Below are 20704 nucleotides of genomic sequence, written 5' to 3' on the forward strand. Positions count from 1 at the left end.
CTCTCTCTGTCTTTCTTTCTTCTCTTTCTGATATTTCCATGAAACATATGTTACAACACTTGTAGTTTTCCCACAGTTCTTTGATATTTTGTTCCATCTTCTTCATTCTTTTTTCTCTTTGATTTTAAGTTTTCAAAGTCCATATTGACCTTTCTTCATGTTCACTTATTCTTTCTTTCTTTGTTTCCAGTCTATAGATGATCATATCAAAGGCATTCATCATTTTGTTAGTTTTTAAAAACTTTCTAGCATTTCATTTTGCATGTTTCTTGAGTTCCCATCTCTTTGCCGACATCAGTTCACCTTTTGTTGCATGTTGTCTACTTTGTCTATTAGTATCCTTAGCATATGAATCATGGTTATTTTTAATTCTCAGTCTCATAATTGTTAAACCTCTGCCATATCTGAGTCTGGTTCTGATGTTTGCTCTGTCTGTTTAAACTGTTTTTTGTTTGTTTTTGGTTTTGTTTTGTCTTTTATTGTGTCTTGTGATTTTATTTTTTTTCTTGCGTTATGCAGGTCTCTCACTGCTGTGGCCTCTCTCATTGCAGAGCACAGGCTCCGGACATGCAGGCTCAGCAGCTATGGCTCATGGGCCCAGCCGCTCCGCATCATGTGGGATCCTCCCGTACTGGGGCATGAACCCGTGTCCCCTGCATCAGCAGGCAGACTCTCAACCACTGCACCACCAGGGAAGCCCTCTTGTGATGTTTTGTTGCAAGCTGGGCAAGATGTACTGGATAAAGGAATTTAGATAAATAGGCCTTTTAGTGTAAGGTTTTATTTTTATCTGGGTGGTTGCTAGCCTGTGTTTAATGTTTGCTGTCTCTATAGGTGTAAGAAGCTAAAATTGTCTCTATTTTCCTTGTTTTTGTCTCCTGTGGACCATGGGTTTCCCTAGAGACTACTTCTTAAATATTGTCTAGACATGGAGATCTGTCAGAGGTATCTAGAGTTAGGTTTTTCCCTTCTCCAGGTCAGTTAGTTTCCAGTAAAACTCCAGTCAGTTGGGCTCTGGTAATATAGTCTCCCTGAGGTCATTTTTTATTAGAAGAACAGAATGCTCTGGGTATATTTAAAAATGGCTACATTACCCCTCTTCTAGCCAAAAGTACTAGGGGATTTTTCTCTGATCTTCACTATGAGGACCTGGTAGATCTCCTGGAGGTAAAACACCTAAAATTATGGGGGACCCTCTAAGACTGGCCCTCCCTGGCATTTTTAACTCTCTAGCTTGTCTACTTTGAGCCTTTGGCAATTACAGTTTAAGTTTTCTGCCTTGGTATTGGCTCTAATAGTAAAATTCTTTTTCTAGGCCTCTGTTCTAGGAAGCTGTAAGTCTGTATTTTCAACATGTTTCATTATGGTTTTAACTTACATTCCCCTGATGGATACTGATACTAAACATATTTTCATGTGTTTATTGGCTATTTGTATATAATTCATTAGAGAAGGGTTGATTCAGATCCTTTTGCCCATTTTTTAATTGGGCTATTTGCCTTTTAATTAATGAGTTGTGTTTTAATTTTCAGAGTATTCATTTTTCACTTCTTTTGTTAAATTTATTCCTAAATATTGTATTTCTTTTGATATTATTGTAAATTAATAGTCATTTCAATTTCATTGTGTTATTTTTAGGTGTTTATAGAAATACAATTATTTTATATAATGATTTTGTATTCTACAACCTTGTTGATCTACTTTCTTAATTCAATAGCTTTTAAAATTGAATTCCTTAAGATTTTCTATATACAATATCATGTGATACATGAGTAGAGATAGTTTTATGTCTTCCTTTCTAATCTCATAGATTTTTATTTTATTTACTTCACTAATTCCTATAGCTTGAACCTCCAGTACACTTTTCAACAGAGGTGGCAATAGCAGGCATCCTTTTCTTTTTCATGCTCTTAGGGGCAAAGCATTAATTATGATGTTCTGTGAGATTTTGTATATGCCCTTTATCAGGTGAAGTTCCCTTTATTCCCAGTTGTGGAGTAGTTTTTTACTAAGAAAGAGTGCTGTATTTGCTTCTATTGATATGATAATATGGTTTGGACCCTTTATTCTATTAATATGGTATATTACATTAATTGATTTTCTATGTTAAGCCATTCTTGAATTATTCAGATAAATCTCAATTGGCCATGGTGTATATTGCTTTTTATATGTTGCTGAATTTGGTTTGCTAGTATTTCGTTGAGGATTTTTGCATGTAGATTCATAGGATAAATTGTTTTATAGTTTTCTTGTGATATATTTGATTTTGGCATTCAATTTACTCACATTTTCTATTTCTTCTTGAGTCAATTTTGATAGTTTGTTTCTGTTTCTAGGATTTGTCCATTACACCTAGGTTTATAATCTTTTTTATTTCTGTAAGGTCTTTAGTAATGTCTTCTTTTTTATTTCTGATTTAAGTCAATTGAATCTTCTCTCTCTTTTTGTCTGTCTATCTAACAGTTTGTCAATTTTGTTGATCTTTCAAAGAAACAACTTCTGGTTTACTTGAGTTTATTTATTGATTTCTATTCTCTATTTCACTTATTTCCCCTATAAACTTTCCCATTTTATTTCTTCTACTTGCTTTGGGTTGAGTTTTCTCTTCTTTTATTTCTGGTTTCATAAGGTAGAAGGTTGTTGTTTTGAGACTTTTTGTCTGGAAAAATACACATAACATAAAGTTTAGAAGGAGGAACTGTCGATGTTCCCTTTTATTCTCTACCTCAAAGATTCAACTTTTCTATTTTTATTTGAATTTATAATTTATATATATCTACTGCTAAGTACAAGTTAAGATTACAAAAACCAGCACACTTATCATAATACCATAAACACAAAAGTAGAAAACTAGTGTATGAAGGCGAGAAAAAGCCTACTAAAAACTTGGGTTAATACCATTGCAGTGTTTATGCTCAATCATGGGACCTAGCCATTCTTTTCTAATTTGGTGAATTTGTGGATGTAGGGAAGGGTCTACATTGGGTTAAAAAAATTAATATTTTAGTTAAAGCTTTTGAGGGATCCAAGTAAATGAAAATAATTTTTTAAAGGCAAAAAATTTTACCATTTTAACCATTATAAAGCGTACAATTCAGGAACATTATGTACAGCCACAGCATTGTACAATCACTATGTTGCTCCAGAATTTTTTCATCATCCCAAAGTGATACCCTACTCCTTAAGCAGTTACTTTTCATACTCCCTCTCCCAGCCCCTGGCAGCCACTATTCTGCTTTCTTTCTCTGTGGATTTGCCTGTACTGGATATTTTATGTGAAAAGAATCATACAATATGTGGCCGTTTGCATCTGGCTTCTTTCACTAGCATAATGTTTTCAAGGTTCATCTATGGTGTAGCATGTATCAATATTTATTATTTTCTATGTCTATTATTTTCTATTTTTTATTATTTTTATAGATATACCACATTTTGTTTATCCATTTATCAGTTGATGGTCATTTGGGTTATTTCCATCTTTTCACTACTGTGAATAGTGCTGTTCTGAACATTAGTGTACAGGTTTTTGCTTTAAGACCTGTTTTCAATTATGGTATAGACTTAGGAGTGGAATTCCTTGCTCAGATGGTCATTCTATGTTTAACTTTTCCAAGAACCACCAAACTTTTTTCCACAGTGATTGCACCATCTTACAATCCTACCAGCAATGTATATGTGCTCTAATTTCTCCACATCCTCCCCAATACTTACTTATTTTTTTTTCCATATGGTCATCCTCATGGGTGTGTAGTGGTACCTCTTTGTGGTTTTGAGTTGCATTTCACTAATGACTAATGACATTGAGTATCTTCATGTCCTATTTGGCTGTTAGTATATCTTTTTTGGAGAAATGTCTACTCAGCTCCTTTGCCCATTATTTAATTGTTTGTCTGCTTTTTGGTTGTAAGAATATTTACATATTCTGGATACTAGAATCATATCAGATATATGATTTGTAAATATTTTCTCCTGTTCAGTGTGTTGTCTTTCCACTCTTTTGATAGTGTTTGATACACAAAAATGTTTAACTTAGTAAATTCCAATTTACGTAGATTTTCCTTTTGTTCCTTGTGCTTTCAGTGTCATATCTATGAAACTGTTGCCAAATCCAAGATCATCAAGATTTACCTTTATAATTTCTTCTAAAAGTTTTAGAGTTAGCTCCTGTTGTACTAGCATCATTTGTTGAATATACTATTCTTTCCCCACTGAATGGTCTCTTCACCCTGTGATCATAGATGTGGGGGTTATTTCTGGATTCTCAATTCTATTCCATTGATCTAGGTATTTATCCTTAAGGAAGTACCACAGTCTTGATTACTACAATGCTGTATTAAATTTTGAAATTGGTAAGTTTGAGTTCTTCAACTTTGTTATTGTTTTCAAGATTTTTTTTTCTATTTGGAGCCCTTTGCAATTCCATATGAATTTTAGGATTGTATTTTCCATTTCTGCAGAAAAAAAAAAAGAGCTGTTGTCATATTGATAGGGGTTGCATCGAATCTATAGATTGCTTTGGGGTGTATTGCCATCTTAACAATATTAAGTCTTCTAATCCATGAACATGGAGTGTATTTCCATCTTCATATTTAATATAGTCATTTACATCTACAAATTTCCCTTTAAGTACTTTTTTAGCTACATTCAATAAGTTTTGGTATGTTGTGTCTTCATTTCATTCATCTCAAACGACTTTCTAATTTCCCTTGTGATCTTGTGTTTCAACCATTGGTAATTTAGGAACATGTTTTTTAGTTACCTCATATTTGTGAATTCCCCAAACGTCTTCATTTTATTTATTTATTTTAAATTTTCCTTCTTTCTTTCTTTCTGTTTCTTTCTTTCTTCCTTCCTTCCTTCCTTCTTTCCTTCCTTTCTTCCTTCCTTCCTTCCTTCCTTCCTTCCTTCCTTCCTTCCTTCCTTCCTTCCTTTCTTTCTTTCTTTCTTTCTTTCTTTCTTTCTTTCTTTCTTTCTTTCTTTCTTTCTTTCTTTCTTTCTTTCTTTCTTTCTTTCTAGCTGTGTTGAGTTTTCGTTGCTGGGCACAGGCTTTTTCTAGCTTCAGCAAGTGAGGGCTACTCTACGTTGCAGTGCAGGGGCTTCTTACTGTGGTGGCTTCTCTTGTTGTGGAGCATAGGCTCTAGGTGCGTGGGCTTCAGTAGTTGTGGCACACGGGCCCAGTAGTTGTGACACATGGGCTTAGTTGCTCCGTGGCATGTGGGATCTTCCCAGACCAGGGCTCGAACCCATGTCCCCTGTATTGGCAGGCAGATTCTTAACCACTGCACCACCAGGGAAATCCCCTTCATTTTATTTATTTCTAATTTCATTCTACTGTGTTCAGAAAATAAAACTTGCATGTTTTCAATTCTTTTAAATTTACTGATGTTTGTTTTACTGCCTAGCATATGGTCTATCCTGTAGAATGTTCTATGTACTTCAGGAGAATGTTTTATGCTGGTTTTGGGTGTAGTATTCTATAGATGTCATCTAGGTCTACTTGCTTTGTAGTATTGTTCAAATCTTGTATTTCCTTGTTGACCTACTACCTAGTTGTTCTATCTGTTATTGTAAGTGGATTACTGAAGTCTCCAACTATGATCTGAATTATCTATTTTTACATTTATTATTTCAGGCTTTGCACTATGCATTTTGGAGCTCTGTTTGTAGGTGCACATATATCTATAATCATTACATCTTTGTGATTTATTGACCATTATTATTATAAAATGTCCCTCTCTATTACTAGTAACATTTTTAAAATGTCTATTTTATTCCTCCTCAGAGGGCACAGCCTTTAGCATAAATACAGTCACTATGGGATGACAAGGTTTTATCATGGTTCTCTTTGACTGTCACTTTCTCTGATATCTCTGTCAAGCTGTTTGCCTCTGTTGATATCTCATTCAGCCCTTAGCCCTGAGTCATAACCAGCTGATTTTTCTCTTATTTTTGACAACACATTGGGGGTATAAATACTACATATAGTCTGACCCAATTATATTCTGGCCACTTGCAGGGGTTGATTTTATAAGCTATTCTTTGAGGTTTGTTCTGACCCCAGGAGGGATCTTCTTAATTGTTTCTTTCCCTGGTTTTCTCTTGTCAGCTAGCTGGCCTGTGGTTTAACTGGTTGTTCTCATGGAGTTTTTAGCCTCCTCTTTATTGCTTACATCTAAAATATCCATTATACTCAACAGCACCATGAAGTTTGAACTTTCCAAAACTCTACCAAATAAAGTCAGTTCCCTTGGGAAGAGCTTCTTAGTTTTCTGTTATTATGGCCCACCTCTGTCTCTCCAGTTAACAACTGTGCACCATTTCTCTGGATTAGGGTACAGGGAGGTGGCTTACTTCTCTCAGAATGACACCCCTGCTTCACATGGCAGTAACTTCTGCTCTTCTTCACTTGCCTTTCCCAAGATAGAACCTTCATCCTTTGAATGAGCTGGGACAAAAGTGATCTGGGCTGCACTGTTTCTGTTCTGCTGCACCTTGTTAGAGCTTCTGCCTTGTAAATTGTGGCTAGGTGGAGGAAGAGAGACCTAGAACACTCAGAATGTAATAGAGCTTTTGTAACATGGAACTGAGGAGGATGAGCAATGTCTTTCCATCCTCAGAGATATCATAGCCCTTAACTGGGATCTGGGGGAAGAGACGACCCTGTGTTTTTGGTCACACCTGCTCATAGTGCAGCACCTATCCTGCTGAATTGAAGCAGAGGGGAGGGAGAGAGGGTTTCCTGGCGCAAGTGTCACTGACTTTTGCTGTTTTTATTGGGATTTTATATATTTTGGGGGGGATAAATGTTTCTTCTTTTGCTGTATTTAATTGTGGATATTTCTAACAGACTTAAAAATTTTTGGTTTCAAATAATTCTTATCAGTTATGTTTTTCCCCTGGGAGCAGTTCTGCAGAGCTCCTAACATCGCTGTTCTAGAATTCATCTCTTATTGATTATTTCTTCCATGCAAGCTCAGTCTTTCCTCGTTCTTGTGTATCTAATAACTTTAGAATTTATTCTATATATTTTGAATATTATGTTAGAATTTAGGACTTATTTAAAGCCTATGCAGAATGTTGCCTGTGCAGAATGTTGATATTTTGTTTTATCAAGGAAACGACCTTTTTATGTTCAGGCCACAACTTCTCATCCACACTGTGTGTTGTGCTTTCAATGTAATTGTTGTTAAAAGTCTGTGCAGTGATTTTCAAATCTATCATTTGTGTGCATTACCTAGGGCATTCTGGTGCTTGGCAGTAGTTTCATTTAGTTTATTTCTCAAAGTCTTTGGTATGCAGGATAAGATCAGATTCCCATGCACACACAGTTCAGACTTGATACCAGGATTTCATAAATTATTTTATAGGCTCAGTGTCTTGAGTAGCTCCCTCTTCTTGACTTCTCCTGTGATTTCAAGTTCTTTGGGTCTCCTCTTTTCAGACCTTTGGATAGTTATTTGAGACTTGGTTACTTCACCTTATTGGGCACTTCCATTCCTGTGCCTGTGTTCATTTTCTCGTGGTGGGGAGTCAGAAATAAAAAAAAAATATCAATGGGCTTGGCCCCAAGTTCTTGGTACCAGATCTCCTCTGATCAGAAGGGGAACTTCCTGTACTCTTGGTTCCACACTACAGATTGAGAGCTAGAACATGAGGGATTGGAGAAAGGAAAACAAAGAAACAAAAAACAAAAGCAAAAAACCAAGGATTTCCAGTATCTCTGAATGGTAGGATTTTCCTTTCCTGCTCCTTAAGCCAGAGGCAGAGGGCTTCTCCTATTTCCCTCTCTGTCTGCACCAGTGCCCATTTATATGTTTCAGGCTATGTTGAGTTCAAGCTAGAAGATACTGGAGGGGAAATTGTGCAATCCTACTACCAGATCAGTAGTACTTTGAATCCTGATGTTCTTACTCTATCCTCCTGCTAATATACTATTCAGAATTCTCAAAGAGCTACATCATGCATTCTATCTAGGTATCACTGTGTTGTGTGAGAGAGAAAGGGTGGTATGTGTTTACCTGTTTTACCTAGAAGCACCACCAACTTTGTTACAGCATGTATTTTGACCTTTCCCTGTATGGCCAGGTACACAATTTCTGTACCACTAATCACACAGGTAAATTATGGTATATGATTTTAGTAGTCCTTGCTGTACATGTAACAAAGGCCCTGAGTTTTGATGAACCTTGATTTGGATTACCCATCAATTTACTGATTTCCCTTTACAGTTCTAAGGGAAAGAGGAAATTCATACTACTATGGAGTACAATTAAACTCACAACCTTTCCTTCACAATTTAAAACCTTGAAATTTATTTCATTTGCTTCTAGTAATGTTTGCAAACTCTTAAGCTTGTAACTCAAATGTTTATTTTAGTGAATATTTTTATCTAACTTGACACCATTATTACTGCATTAGAGTAAAGCAAAAATGTGTTATTACTGTATATCTTCTGTTACAGGTCTTTAATGTAATAAAGATCTGTAATGTGACTTTAATATTGTTTCAATTTTAATGTCATAGAAAAATACTCTGAAGATGAAATAGTTCTTATTTACTTTTCACTGTAATGAATAGTATGTCAAGGGACAGCAGACATCTTTTCCTTCTATTCATATAGAGGACAATATGTAGTCATCTGTGAATACATACAGTTGGAAATTATGATTGAGGCCAATAGAAACCCAGGCATACAGACTTCCTTTCTCAATTAAAATAAAAATCCTGACTAAAAAAATTAAGAGCAGACAGTAAACTGTCCAGTTTCCATGATTTCTGGTTGAAGATCTTCATTACAGGTTTGTTATTTTTACTGCAATATACAATGCAGATTCCTTTCATTATTGAGGATCATAATATTAAGTTCTTTCAAATGGAAAAGAGCTTATTTCCATGGGAGAGTGTGCTGCTGCTGCTGTTTTTGTTGTTGTTTTTCAGTCTCAAGGACAGAATTATACTTTTGTCTTTTGAACAAGTATTTAATATAGAGGATGCATTGAAAAAAGGGAAATGTTAACATCTAGAGACTCGGTGCTTATTTCAAAATGAATGGGTGGAATAAAATGTACCTTAGTTCTTTTGTGTCTATAAAATTATAGAACTCTACTCTCTTGTGAACATCCTTGATTTCCACTTGTCTTCCTTTAATGCTTTTCCATCCTCTTCCCCCTCTTCATTTATTCCATAAATACTTATTGCATGCAAATGTTTCTTTTGTTCTATAACAATTTAGTGAGAATATATACAAATCAAAATTTGATTTAGAAGGGAAGCAGCGTGAGGAGTCAGTTGAGCACCAAGGCTCATTGAAACAGGCCTCCATGGCCCTCCGCAACCCACAGTATATTTTTGGAGATTTTAGCTCTGATGAATTCCATTAGTTCTTTGTGACTCCTTGCTCTTCGCTTGAGCATCGTCTATGTAGTGGAGCAGTTCTGCCTGGTGCACAAGCTGCTGATGAACTACCTAATGGAGAAGACTATTAGAGAATTGAATTCGGTGTTAATGAAGTAACTGAACACACTGACACTTTGCTGAGAACTCCCAACTACATACAGTATTTCAAGTACATTGAATCCTTAGGCCCCTGAATTTATCCTTATTTGCACAGCTTTCCAAAAGATCCCTGATGACATAGATACAGAAGTGAACTGTAGCTCCACCAACTAACAGTACCCAGGCTCTGCATTTGCTCTGGATGGCAGCACTAATGTGGAGGTGGAAGTTTTAGAAAATGATGACATCTTGGGTGGTCTTGGACAAAGGGAGCGTAAAAAGAAAACAAAAACAGTCCACCTGGGTAGAGTTACTTGAAAGATGGCAGCGAGTGTATACTTCCACAGAAGTCTTGGTCAATGGCCACGTCAATCCCAGAGTCCAGAACAGTGTAAGCACAGAGGATGCAAAGTTGATGGGTGATGTGTCCCTGTCAGGGACACCCAGAACTTGTGGCAGCCCTCAGGATGCCACGGACTTCAGCAGTGATGCTGTGCCTAGTGGTTCTTTCCTAGAGCCTTCATCAGAAGGCCAGGACTGCAGGGGCAGCACGAGGGCTGCCTGCCATGGGGCTGACATTGGATAATCTTGCTACCACACAGAGACTGCCATGGACACCCTTTTGAGGACAGCTGTGGCTCAGCCTTAGGTTGGGACTGATACTACTGAGAACCTTGGAGGTGCCAATGCACAAATACTTGAATCCTTGGTTGAGGGCACAGCTGCCAGCAGGGTGGAGTTGCACACTGTGCAAGCTCAGACATGGACCCTGAGAAAGCTAAGAGCACCTCCCCTCCTGCAGATGCCCGGGCCTCTGTGGTAGGCCCTGCTCCCACCAGTTGGCCTGCAAAATCGTGGGTCAGTCTTTTTCAGGATTCTAAGCCCTCTTCCTCCTACTCCCTCCCCTCCCCTCTCCCTCCTTGTCTGTGGTTTCCATGGAAACTAAGTATTCCCCTCCCACCACTTCTACCCTGGTCTCTGAAAAGCAGGTTGAAGTCAAGGAAGGGCTGGTTCCAGTTTCAGAGGATCCTGTAGCCATAAAGATTGCAGAGTTACTGGAGAACGTAACCTTGATTCATAAACCAGTGTCATTGCAAACCCGCGGGTTGATCAATAAAGGAAACTGGGGCTACATTAATGCTACACTCCAGGCATTGGTTGCTTGCCCTCTGATGTATCACCTGATGAAGTTCATTCCTCTGTATTCAAAAGTGCAGAGGCCTTGTATATCTACACCCATGATAGATAGCTTTGTTCGGCTAATGAATAAGTTTACTAATATGCCAGTGCCTCCAAAACCCAGACAAGCTCTTGGGGATCCTGAGGGATATCCGCCCTGGAGCTGCCTTTGAACCAACGTATACTTATAGACTCCTGACAGTTATCAAGTCGAGCCTTTCTGAAAAGGGTCACCAAAAAGATGCTGAGGAGTACTTAGGCTTCATTCTAAATGGACTTTATGAGGAAATGCTGAACCTAAAGAAACTTCTCTCAGCAAATAATGAAAAACTTACTATTTCCAATGGACCCAAAAACCACTCAGTGAACAAAGACAAGCCGGAAGAACCAGGCAAATGAAATGAGGACTAATGGGAGCAAGTTGGCCCCTGAAATAAAACCTTGTTCATTCACCAGGCGGATTTTGTCCAGACCCCAATCACTGGCATTTTTGGTGAACACATCAGGTCTGTGGTTTACCAGCAGAGTTCAGAAGTGTCTGCCACCCTGCAGCCGTTCTTCACGTTGCAGCTGGATATCCAGTTGGACAAGATACACACCGTCCAGGATGCGTTGGAAAGCTTGGTGACAAGAGAATCTGTCCAGGGTTATACCACCAAAAACAAACAAGAGGTTGAGATCAGTTGAAGAGTTACTCTGGAAAAACTCCCTCTTTTTCTCGTGTTGTACCTGAAATGGTTTGTTTACGAGAAGACTGGTGGAAGTCAGAAGCTTATAAAAAATATTGGATATCCTGTAGACTTGTAAATTAATAAAGAAATGCTTTCTCCAGGGGTTAAAAAATAAGAATTTTAAATGTCACAGAGCCTATAGGCTATTTGCAGTGGTCTACCACCACAGCAGCAGCAACACTGGTGACCACTACAACATGGATGTCTTCCAGGTTAGTCTGAATGGCTGACTGCACATCAACGACCAGATGGTCAAGGTGATTAACAAATACCAAGTGTTGAAGCCCACAACTGAGTGCACACACAGCCTACTTCTTGTATTACTGCCATGTGGACCTGCTGTAGCTGTCACTGTCTGTGCCCAACACTGCTTATTGAGCACCAAGTCTCACCGACTTCCCTCCTATCTTCAGTGATTCTTTAGAGAGAAACTCTTTCTCCCTGTTGCAAAAATAGGCTAGAATGAAAGGAGACGCCTTGGAGTTTGTGCACAACATAGTTTGTTAACTTCTAATTTCCAAATCAAAATCATTTGATTGAAATAGATTGTCACTTGACTTAACAAAATACACAATCTTTATATCTTTTTGGAGAAATGTCTATTTAGGTTTTCCACCCATTTTTGGACTGGGTTGTGTTTTTAATGTAGAGCTATATGAGCTACTTGTATATATTGGAGATTAAGCCTTTTCAGTTGCTTCATTTGCAAATATTTTTTCCCATTCTGAGGGTTGTCTTTTCGTCTTATTTATGCTTTCCTTTGTTGTGCAAAAGCTTTGAAGTTTCATTAGGTCCCATTTGTTTATTTTTGTTTTTATTTCCATTTCTCTAGGAGGTGGGTCCAAAAGGATCTTGCTGTGATTTATGGCATAGAGTGTTTTGCCTATGTTTTCCTCTAAGAGTTTTACAGTGTCTGGCCTTACATTTAGGTCTTTAGTCCATTTTGAGTTCACATATGAAAGGATGCTCAACATCACTAATCATCAGAGAAATGCGAATCAAAACCACAAAGAGGTATCAGCTCACAGTGGTCAAAATTGCCATCATTAAACATCTACAAACAATAAGTGCTGGAGAGGGTGTGGAGAAAAGGGAACCCTCTTGCACTCTTGGTGGGAATGTAAATTGATACAACCACTATGGAGAACAGTATGGAGGTTCCTTAAAAAACTAAAAATAGAACTACCATATGACCCAGCAATCCCACTACTGGGCATATACCCTGAGAAAACCATAATTCAAAAAGAGTCATGTACCAAAATGTTCATTGCAGCTCTAGTTACAATAGCCCAGAGATGGAAACAACCTAAGTGCCCATCATTGGATGAATGGATAAAGAAGATGTGGCACACATATACAATGGAATATTGCTCAGCCATAAAAAGAAATGAAATTGAGCTATTTGTAATGAGGTGGATAGACCTCGAGTCTGTCATACAGAGTGAAGTAAGTCAGAAAGAGAAAGACAAATACCGTATGCTAACACATATATATGGAATTTAAGGAAAAAAATGTCATGAAGAACCTAGGGGTAAGATAGGAATAAAGACACAGACCTACTAGAGAATGGACTTGAGGATATGGGGAGCGGGAAGGGTAAGCTGTGACAAAGCGAGAGAGAGGCATGGACATATACACACTACCAAACGTAAGGTAGATAGCTAGTGGGAAGCAGCCGCATAGCACAGGGAGTTCAACTCGGTGCTTTGTGACCGCCTGGAGGGGTGGGATAGGTAGGGTGGGAGGGAGGGAGACGCAAGAGGGAAGAGATATGGGAACATATGTATATGTATAACTGATTCACTTTGTTATGAAGGAGAAACTAGCACACCATTGTAAAGCGATTGTACTCCAGTAAAGATGAAAAAAAAAAGAAATTTTACGGGAAAAAAACACATATTTCTGAAATAATGCCTGTTCTCCATCTAACTGTACAGTAGAATAGATCCTGCACCGGTAACAACACTTTTAAATTTGTTGAAATGAATTTTATCTTTCCTTAAAAAGTAAATTTTTTAATACATCACACTTTCCTCCCCCATCATTTAATTTTTTGATAAATGATAAAAATGAGCTTTTATCTGAGAAGAAATAGCTTTTACTTCAAAAGATAAATAAACACAAAAATTAAGTTGCTGTTTCCTAATAGGAAAAATTGACTAACAATTGTGTGATGAGAAGCTGCTTATGTGCACATTGCAAGTGAAATATTGGAGCTAAGATGTTAGCCATATAGATGAGTGATTGTAACTTTATTACCATTAAGAGATTTCAAATTGCATTCATGCTTCTGTGTACACATAATGAAAAATGGGCAAAATAATGAAGATTGACATTGCCCTATGTCTGCTGTTTAATTCTGCTACCTGCTCCTCTACGATGCTACATCTCTAATTGTACACAGCTAGTGATACCTAGAGTCTAAAGTTGTCGTCCATCAATAAAAAAATCACAAAGTTGGTTAAAAAAAAAGTTTATCCTCATTTTAAAAGTTTATTTTTTGCAGTTTAAAAATTGTCATTTTCCTAGTTTGGAATTGTAGTTTTCTTTATCTAGAAAAAGAAGAAAGTAATTTATGACTTGAATCATATTTGTAAAATGGTAATTATAGATTGATAGATGAAAGTATACCTTAATGAGGGACTTCCCTAGTGGTGCAGTGGTTAAGAATCTGCCTGCCAATGCAGGGAGCAGGGGTTTGATCCCTGGTCCAGGAAGATCCCACATGCCATGGTGCAACTAAGCCCGTGTGCCACAACTACTGAGCCTGTGCTCTGAGAAGCCCACACACTGCAACAGAGTAGCCCCTGCTATCCACAACTAGAGGAAGCCTGCATGCAGCAATGAAGACCCAATGCAGCCAATATATAAAACAAATAATTTTTTAAAAAGTATACCTTAATGAGAAAATGAAAAGATAGCATTCTCAGTGTAGTTTTGAAAACCATATCAATGGATATAAATACACCACATACTTTTCATTCCTGAAATCTGAGGAAAGTATTAGATATTACAGAAAAGTTTCCTGGCTTTCTGTTGAGACAAATATTGGTTTAAGAAATATGAAAAAAAACTAATAAATATATAATAGAATGTATTAAGTTGTATGAACTGTTTATATATTTTGGATATTAAAACTTGTTGGACATATTATTTGTAAATATTTTCTCCTGTCCCATAGGTTGTCTTTTCATTTTGTTGATGGTTCCCTTTGCTGTGTAAAAGCTTTTAATTTTAACTAGGTCTCCTTTGTTTATTTTTTGCTTTTATTTCTTTTGCCTTAGGGGACAGATCCAAAAAAATATTTCTCCAATTTATTTCAAAGACTGTTCCTCCTATGTTTTCTTCTAGGAATTTTATAGTTTCAGGTCTTACATTTAGGTCTTTAATCCATTTTGAGTTTGTTTTTGTGTTTGGTGTGAGTAAATGTTCTAATATCATTGTTTTACATGTAGCTGTCTAGTTTTCTCAGCACCACCTGTTGAAGTGACTGTGTTTTCTCCATTTTATTTCCTTAGCTCCTTTGTCATATATGAATTGACCATAAGTGCATGGTTTATTTCTGGGCTTGCTATCCTGTTCCATTGATCTTTGTGTGTATTTTTGTGCCAGTACCATGCTTTTTTGATTACTGTAGCTTTGTAGTATAGTCCGAAGTCAGGGAGGGTGATACCTTCAGCTTTGTTCTTTTTCTCAAGATTATTTTGGTAAATTCATGGTCTTTTGTGGTTCCATATGAAATTTAGGATTATTTGTTCTAGTTCTGTGAAAAATATCATGGGTATTTTGGCAGGGACTTCGTTAAATCTGTAAATTGCTTTGGGTAGTAGGGCCATTTTAAAAATATTAATTCTTCCAAAGTAATAGCATAGGATACCTTTCCATTTCTTTGTATCATCCTCGAATTCTTTCATCAGTATTTTATAATTTTCAGAGTATAGGCCTTTCACCTATTTGGTTAAGTTTATTCATAGACATTTTATTCTTTTAGATGTGATTTTAAATGGGATTTTTTTTACATTCTCTCTTCCTGATAGTTCATTATTAGTGTATAGAAAAGCCACAGATTTCTGTATATTAATCTTGTATCCTGCAAGTCTACTGAATTTATTTATTAATTCTAGTGTTTTACAGTGGAGACTTCATTGTTTTCTACGTATAGTATACTGTCATCTTCAAATAGTAACAGTTTTACTTCTTCATGTCCAATTTGGATGCCTTTTATTTCTTTTTCTTGTCTGATTGCTGTAGCTAGGACTTCCAATACTATGTTAAAAAGAAGTGGTGAGAATACTACTTCTCACCTTGTCTTGTTTCTGAATATGGAGGAAAGGATTTCAGCTTTTCACCATTGACAATGATGTTAGCTGTGAGTTTTCATAAATGGCCTTTATTGTGTTAAGATATGTTCCCTGTATAACCACTTTGATGAGAGTTTTTATCATGAATGGATGTTGAATTTTGTCAAATGCATTTTCTGCATCTGCTAATGTGATTTTTATCCTTCCTTTTGTTACTGTGTCACATTGATTGATTTGTGAACGTTGAAACATCCTTGAGTCCCATGAATAAATCCAACATGGATCATGTTTTGTGACCATTTTTATATGTTGTTGAATTCAGTTTGCAAATATTTTGTTGAGAATTTTTGCCTCTATATTAATCAAAGATATTGGCTTGTAGTTCTATTTATTGTAGTGTTTTTGTTTGTTTTAGTATCAGGGTAATGGTAGCTTCATATAATGAATTTAGGAGTGTTTCATCCTCTTAAATTTTTTGGAATAATTTGAGAAAGATATTATCTCTCCTTTCTATATTTGGTAGAATTCCCCTGTGAAGCTGTCCAGTCATGACTTTTGTTTGCTAGGAGTATTTTTTATTAAAAATTCAATTTCACTACTAGTAATTTGACTGTTCAAATTGTCTGTTTTCTCTTGATTCAGTCTTGGCATGTTGTATGTTTCTAGAATTTTTCCATTTTTTCTAAGTTGTTCAATTTGCTGGCATATAACTGTTCATAGTATTCACTTATGATTTTTTGTATCTCTGTGGTATTGTTAATTATTTTTCATCTTTTATTTCTTATTTTGTTAATTTGGGTTCTCTCATTTCTTCCTGGTGAACCTGGGTAAAGGTTTAATCTATTTTGATTATCTTTTCAAAAAACTGCCTTTTGGTTTCATTGCTCTTTTCTATTATTTACTCTCTATTTTATTTAATTCCTCTATGAACTTGATTATTTCCTTCCTTCTGCTGACTTTGATCTTTCTTTGTCATAATTTTTCTAATTCTTTCAGGTGGTAGGTTAGGTTCTTTATCTGAGATTTTTATTCTTTCTTGATTAAAGCCTGTATTGCTATAAATTTCCCTCTTAGAAGAGCTTTTGCTGCATCCCAGAGATTTAGGAATGTTGTGTTTCCATTTTCATTTGTCTCCTGGTATTTTCTGATTTCTTCTTTGATTTCTTCATTGACCCATTGGTTTTTAACTAGCATGTTGTTCAGTATCCATGTGTTCATTTGTTTTTCCATTTTTCTTTATGCAGGTGTTTTCCAGTTTCATCCTTTTGTGCTCAGAAAATATGCTTGATATAATTTCTGTCCTATTAAATTCGTTGAGGCTTGTTTTATGGTCTAGCATGTGCTCTATACTGGAGAATGGTCCATGTGTACTGGAAAAGAATATGTATTCTGCTGTGTTTGGATGGAATATACTGTAGCTCTCTATTAAGTCCAACTAGTCTATAGTGTCATTTAAGGTCACTGTGGCCATATTGATCTTCTGTGTGGATGATCTGTCCATTGATGGAAGTGAGATGTTAAAGTCCCCTAATATTATTGCACTATTGTCAGTTTATCCTTTAATGTCTCTTAGTATTTACTTTGTATATTTAGGTTCTCCTGTATTGGGTACATATGTGTTAACAATTGTGATATTCTCTTCTTGTACTAATCTCCTTATCATGGTATAATGCCCTTCTTTGTCTTTCACTATATTTCTTTGGGTTAAAGTCTATTTTGTCTGAAATGAGTATTGCTAACTCCACTTCCTAGTCATTTCCATTTGCATGAAATATCATTTTCCATCGCATCACTTTCAGTCTGTGTGTGTCTTTACTTCTGAACTGCTTCTCTTGTAGGCAGCATAGAGATGGTCCTGGTGTTTTCTTTCATCCAATCAGCCACCCTATGTCTTTTGATTGATGCATTTAGTCCATTGAAATTTAAAGTAATTATTGATAGGTATGCCTTATTGCCATTTTATTACTTGCATTAGTGTTCATTTTGTAGTTCTTCCTTGTTTAATTCTTCTTTTTGTTTCTTTCCTTGTGGCTTGATGATTTTCCTTAATGGTATGCTTGAGTTCATTTATTTTTGTTTTTGTGTATCCATTGTGTGTTCCTGATTTGTGGTTGCCATGGAGTCCATATATGTTGACACACAATTATATCCACTTGTTTTAAATTGGTACTCTTTTAAGTTCAAACACATTATAAAAGATCTACATTTTTTACTCTCCCAACTCATATTTTGTGTTCTTTTTACATCTTTATTGGGGTATAATTGCTTTATAATGTTGTGTTACTTGCTGCTGTATAAGAGAGTGAATCAGCTATATGTATGCATATATATATATATATACATACATATATATATATATATATATATATATATATATATATATATATATCCCCATATACCCTCCCTCTTGAGTCTCCCTCCCACACTCCCTATCCCACCCCTCTAGGTGGTCACAAAGCTGATCTCCCTGAGCTATGTAGCTGCTTCCCACTAGCTATCTATTTTACATTTGTTAGTGTATACATGTCAAAGCTACTCTCTTACTTCATCCCAGCATACACTTGGCCTTCCCTGTGTACTAAAGTGCATTCTCTACATCTGTGTCTTTATTTCTGTCCTGTGCCTAGATTTGTCAGAAACTTTTTTTTTTGGATTCCATATATACATGTGTTAACATACGAAATTTATTTCTCTCTTTCTGACCAACTTCAGTTTATATGACAGACTATAGGTACATCCACCTAACAACAAATAATTCAATTTCGTTTCTTTTTATGGCTGAGTAATATTCCATTGTATATATGTGTCACATCTTCTTTATCCATTCACTTGTCTATGGACATTTAGGTTGCTTTCATGTCCTCGTTATTATAAACAGTGCTGCAATGAACACTGTGGTACCTGTCTCTTTTTGAATTATTGTTATCTCAGGGTATATGCCCAGTAGTGGAATTGCTAGGTCAAATGGTAGTTCTATTTTTAGTTTTTTAAGGAACTTCCATACTGTTCTCCATAGTGGCTGTATCAATTTACATTCCCACCAAGAGTGCAAAAGGGTTCCCTTTTCTCCACACCCTCTCCAACATTTATTGTTTGTAGATTTTTTGATGATAGCAATTCTGAATGGTGTGAGGTGATACTGCATTGTAGTTTTGATTTGCATTTCTTTAATGATTAGTGATGTCGAGCGTCCTCTCATCTGTTTGATGGCAATATGTATATCTTCTTTGGAGAAATGTCTATTTAGGTCTTCTGCCTATGTTTGGGTTGGGCTGGGTTTTTATTGATATTGAGCTGCATGAGCTGCTTGTATATTTTGGAGATTAATCCTTTGTCAGTTGCTTTATTTGCAAATATTTTTTCCCATTCTGAGGGTTGTATTTTCGTCTTGTTTATGGTTTCCTTTACTGTGCAAAGATTTTAGGTCTCATTAGGTACCATTTATTTATTTTTGTTTTTATTTCCATTTCTCTAGGAGGTGGGTCAAAAAGGATCTTGCTGTGATTTATGTCACAAAGTGTTCTGGGTATGTTTTCCTCTAAGAATTTTACAGTGTCTGGCCTTACATTTAGGCCTTTAATCCATTTTGAGTACATTTTTGTGTATGGTGCCAGGAAGTGTTCTAATTTCATTCTTTCCCATGTAGCTGTCCAATTTTCCCAGCACCTCTTGTTGAAGAGGCTGTCTTTTCTCCATTGTATATTCTTGTCTCCTTTGTCAAATTTAAGGTGATCATCCATGTGTGGGTTTATCTCTGAGCTTTCTATACTTTTCCAGTGATCTATATTTCTGTTTCTGTGCCAGGATCATACTGTCTTGGTTAATGTAGCTTTGTAGGATAGTCTGAAGCTAGGGAACCTCATTCCTCCAGCTCCATTTTTCTTTCTCAAGATTGATTTGGCTATTTGAGGTCTTTTGTGTTTCCATACAAATTGTGAAATTTTTTGTTCTAGTTCTGTGGAAAATGTCATTTGTAGTTTGATAGGGATTGCATTGAATCTGTAGATTGTTCTGGGTAGTATAGTCATTTTCACAGTGTTGATTCTTCCAATGGAAGAACATGGTATATCTTTCCATCTGTTTGTATCACCTTTAATTTCATTGATCACTGTCTTATAGTTTTCTGCTTACAGGTCTTTTGACTCCTTAGGTAGGTTTATTCCTAGGTATTTTATTCTTTTTGTTGCAATGATAAATAAGAGTGTTTCTTTAATTTCTCTTTCAGATTTCTTGTCGTTAGTGTATAGGAATGCAAGAGATTTCTGTTCATTAATTTTGTATCCTGTTACTTTACCAAATGCATTAATTAGCTCTAGTAGTTTTCTGGTAGCACCTTTATGATTTTCTATGTATAGTGTCATGTCATCTGCAAACAGTGACAGTTTTACTTCTTTTCCGATTTGGATTCCTTTGGTTTATTTTTCTTCTCTGATTGCTGTCACTAAAACTTCCAAAACTATGTTGGATAATAGTGGTGAGAGTGGGTCACCTTGTCTTTTTCCTAATCTTAGAGGAAATGGTTTCAATTTTTCACCATTGAGAGCAACATTGGCTGTGGGTTTGTCATATTTGATCTTTATTATGTTGAGGTAGGTTCCCTCTATGCCCACTTTCTGGATAGTTTTTAATCATAAATGGTGCTGAATTTTGTCAAAAACTTTTCCTGCATCTATTGAGATTATCATATGGTTTTTATCCTTCAGTTTGTTAATATGGTGTATCACATAGATTTACTTGCATATATTGAAGAATCCTTGCACTCCTGGGATAAACCCAACTTGATCATGGTGTATGATCCTTTTAATGTGCTGTTGGAGTCTTTTTGCTAGTAGTTTATTGAGGATTTTTGCATCTATTTCATCAGTCATATTGATCTGTAGTTTTCTTTTTCTGTGACATCTTTGTCTGGTTTTGGTATTAGGGTGATGGTGACCTTGTAGATGAGTTTGGGAGTGTTTCTCGCTCTGCTATATTTTGGAAGAGTTTGAGAAGGATAGG

At 36.2% G+C, this 20704-nt stretch overlaps 1 protein-coding gene and 1 pseudogene across 1 annotated transcript in view; both read left to right on the forward strand.

The window, feature by feature from the left end:
* Positions 1–20704, forward strand: part of DACH2 (dachshund family transcription factor 2) — a 631698-nt gene that overhangs the window by 336414 nt on the left and 274580 nt on the right. The window lies entirely within an intron of this gene.
* LOC136142926 (ubiquitin carboxyl-terminal hydrolase 10-like) lies at positions 9312–11750 on the forward strand (annotated as a pseudogene).

This window comes from Phocoena phocoena, chromosome X (genome assembly GCF_963924675.1).
Source record: "Phocoena phocoena chromosome X, mPhoPho1.1, whole genome shotgun sequence".
Lineage (NCBI taxonomy): Eukaryota > Metazoa > Chordata > Mammalia > Artiodactyla > Phocoenidae > Phocoena > Phocoena phocoena.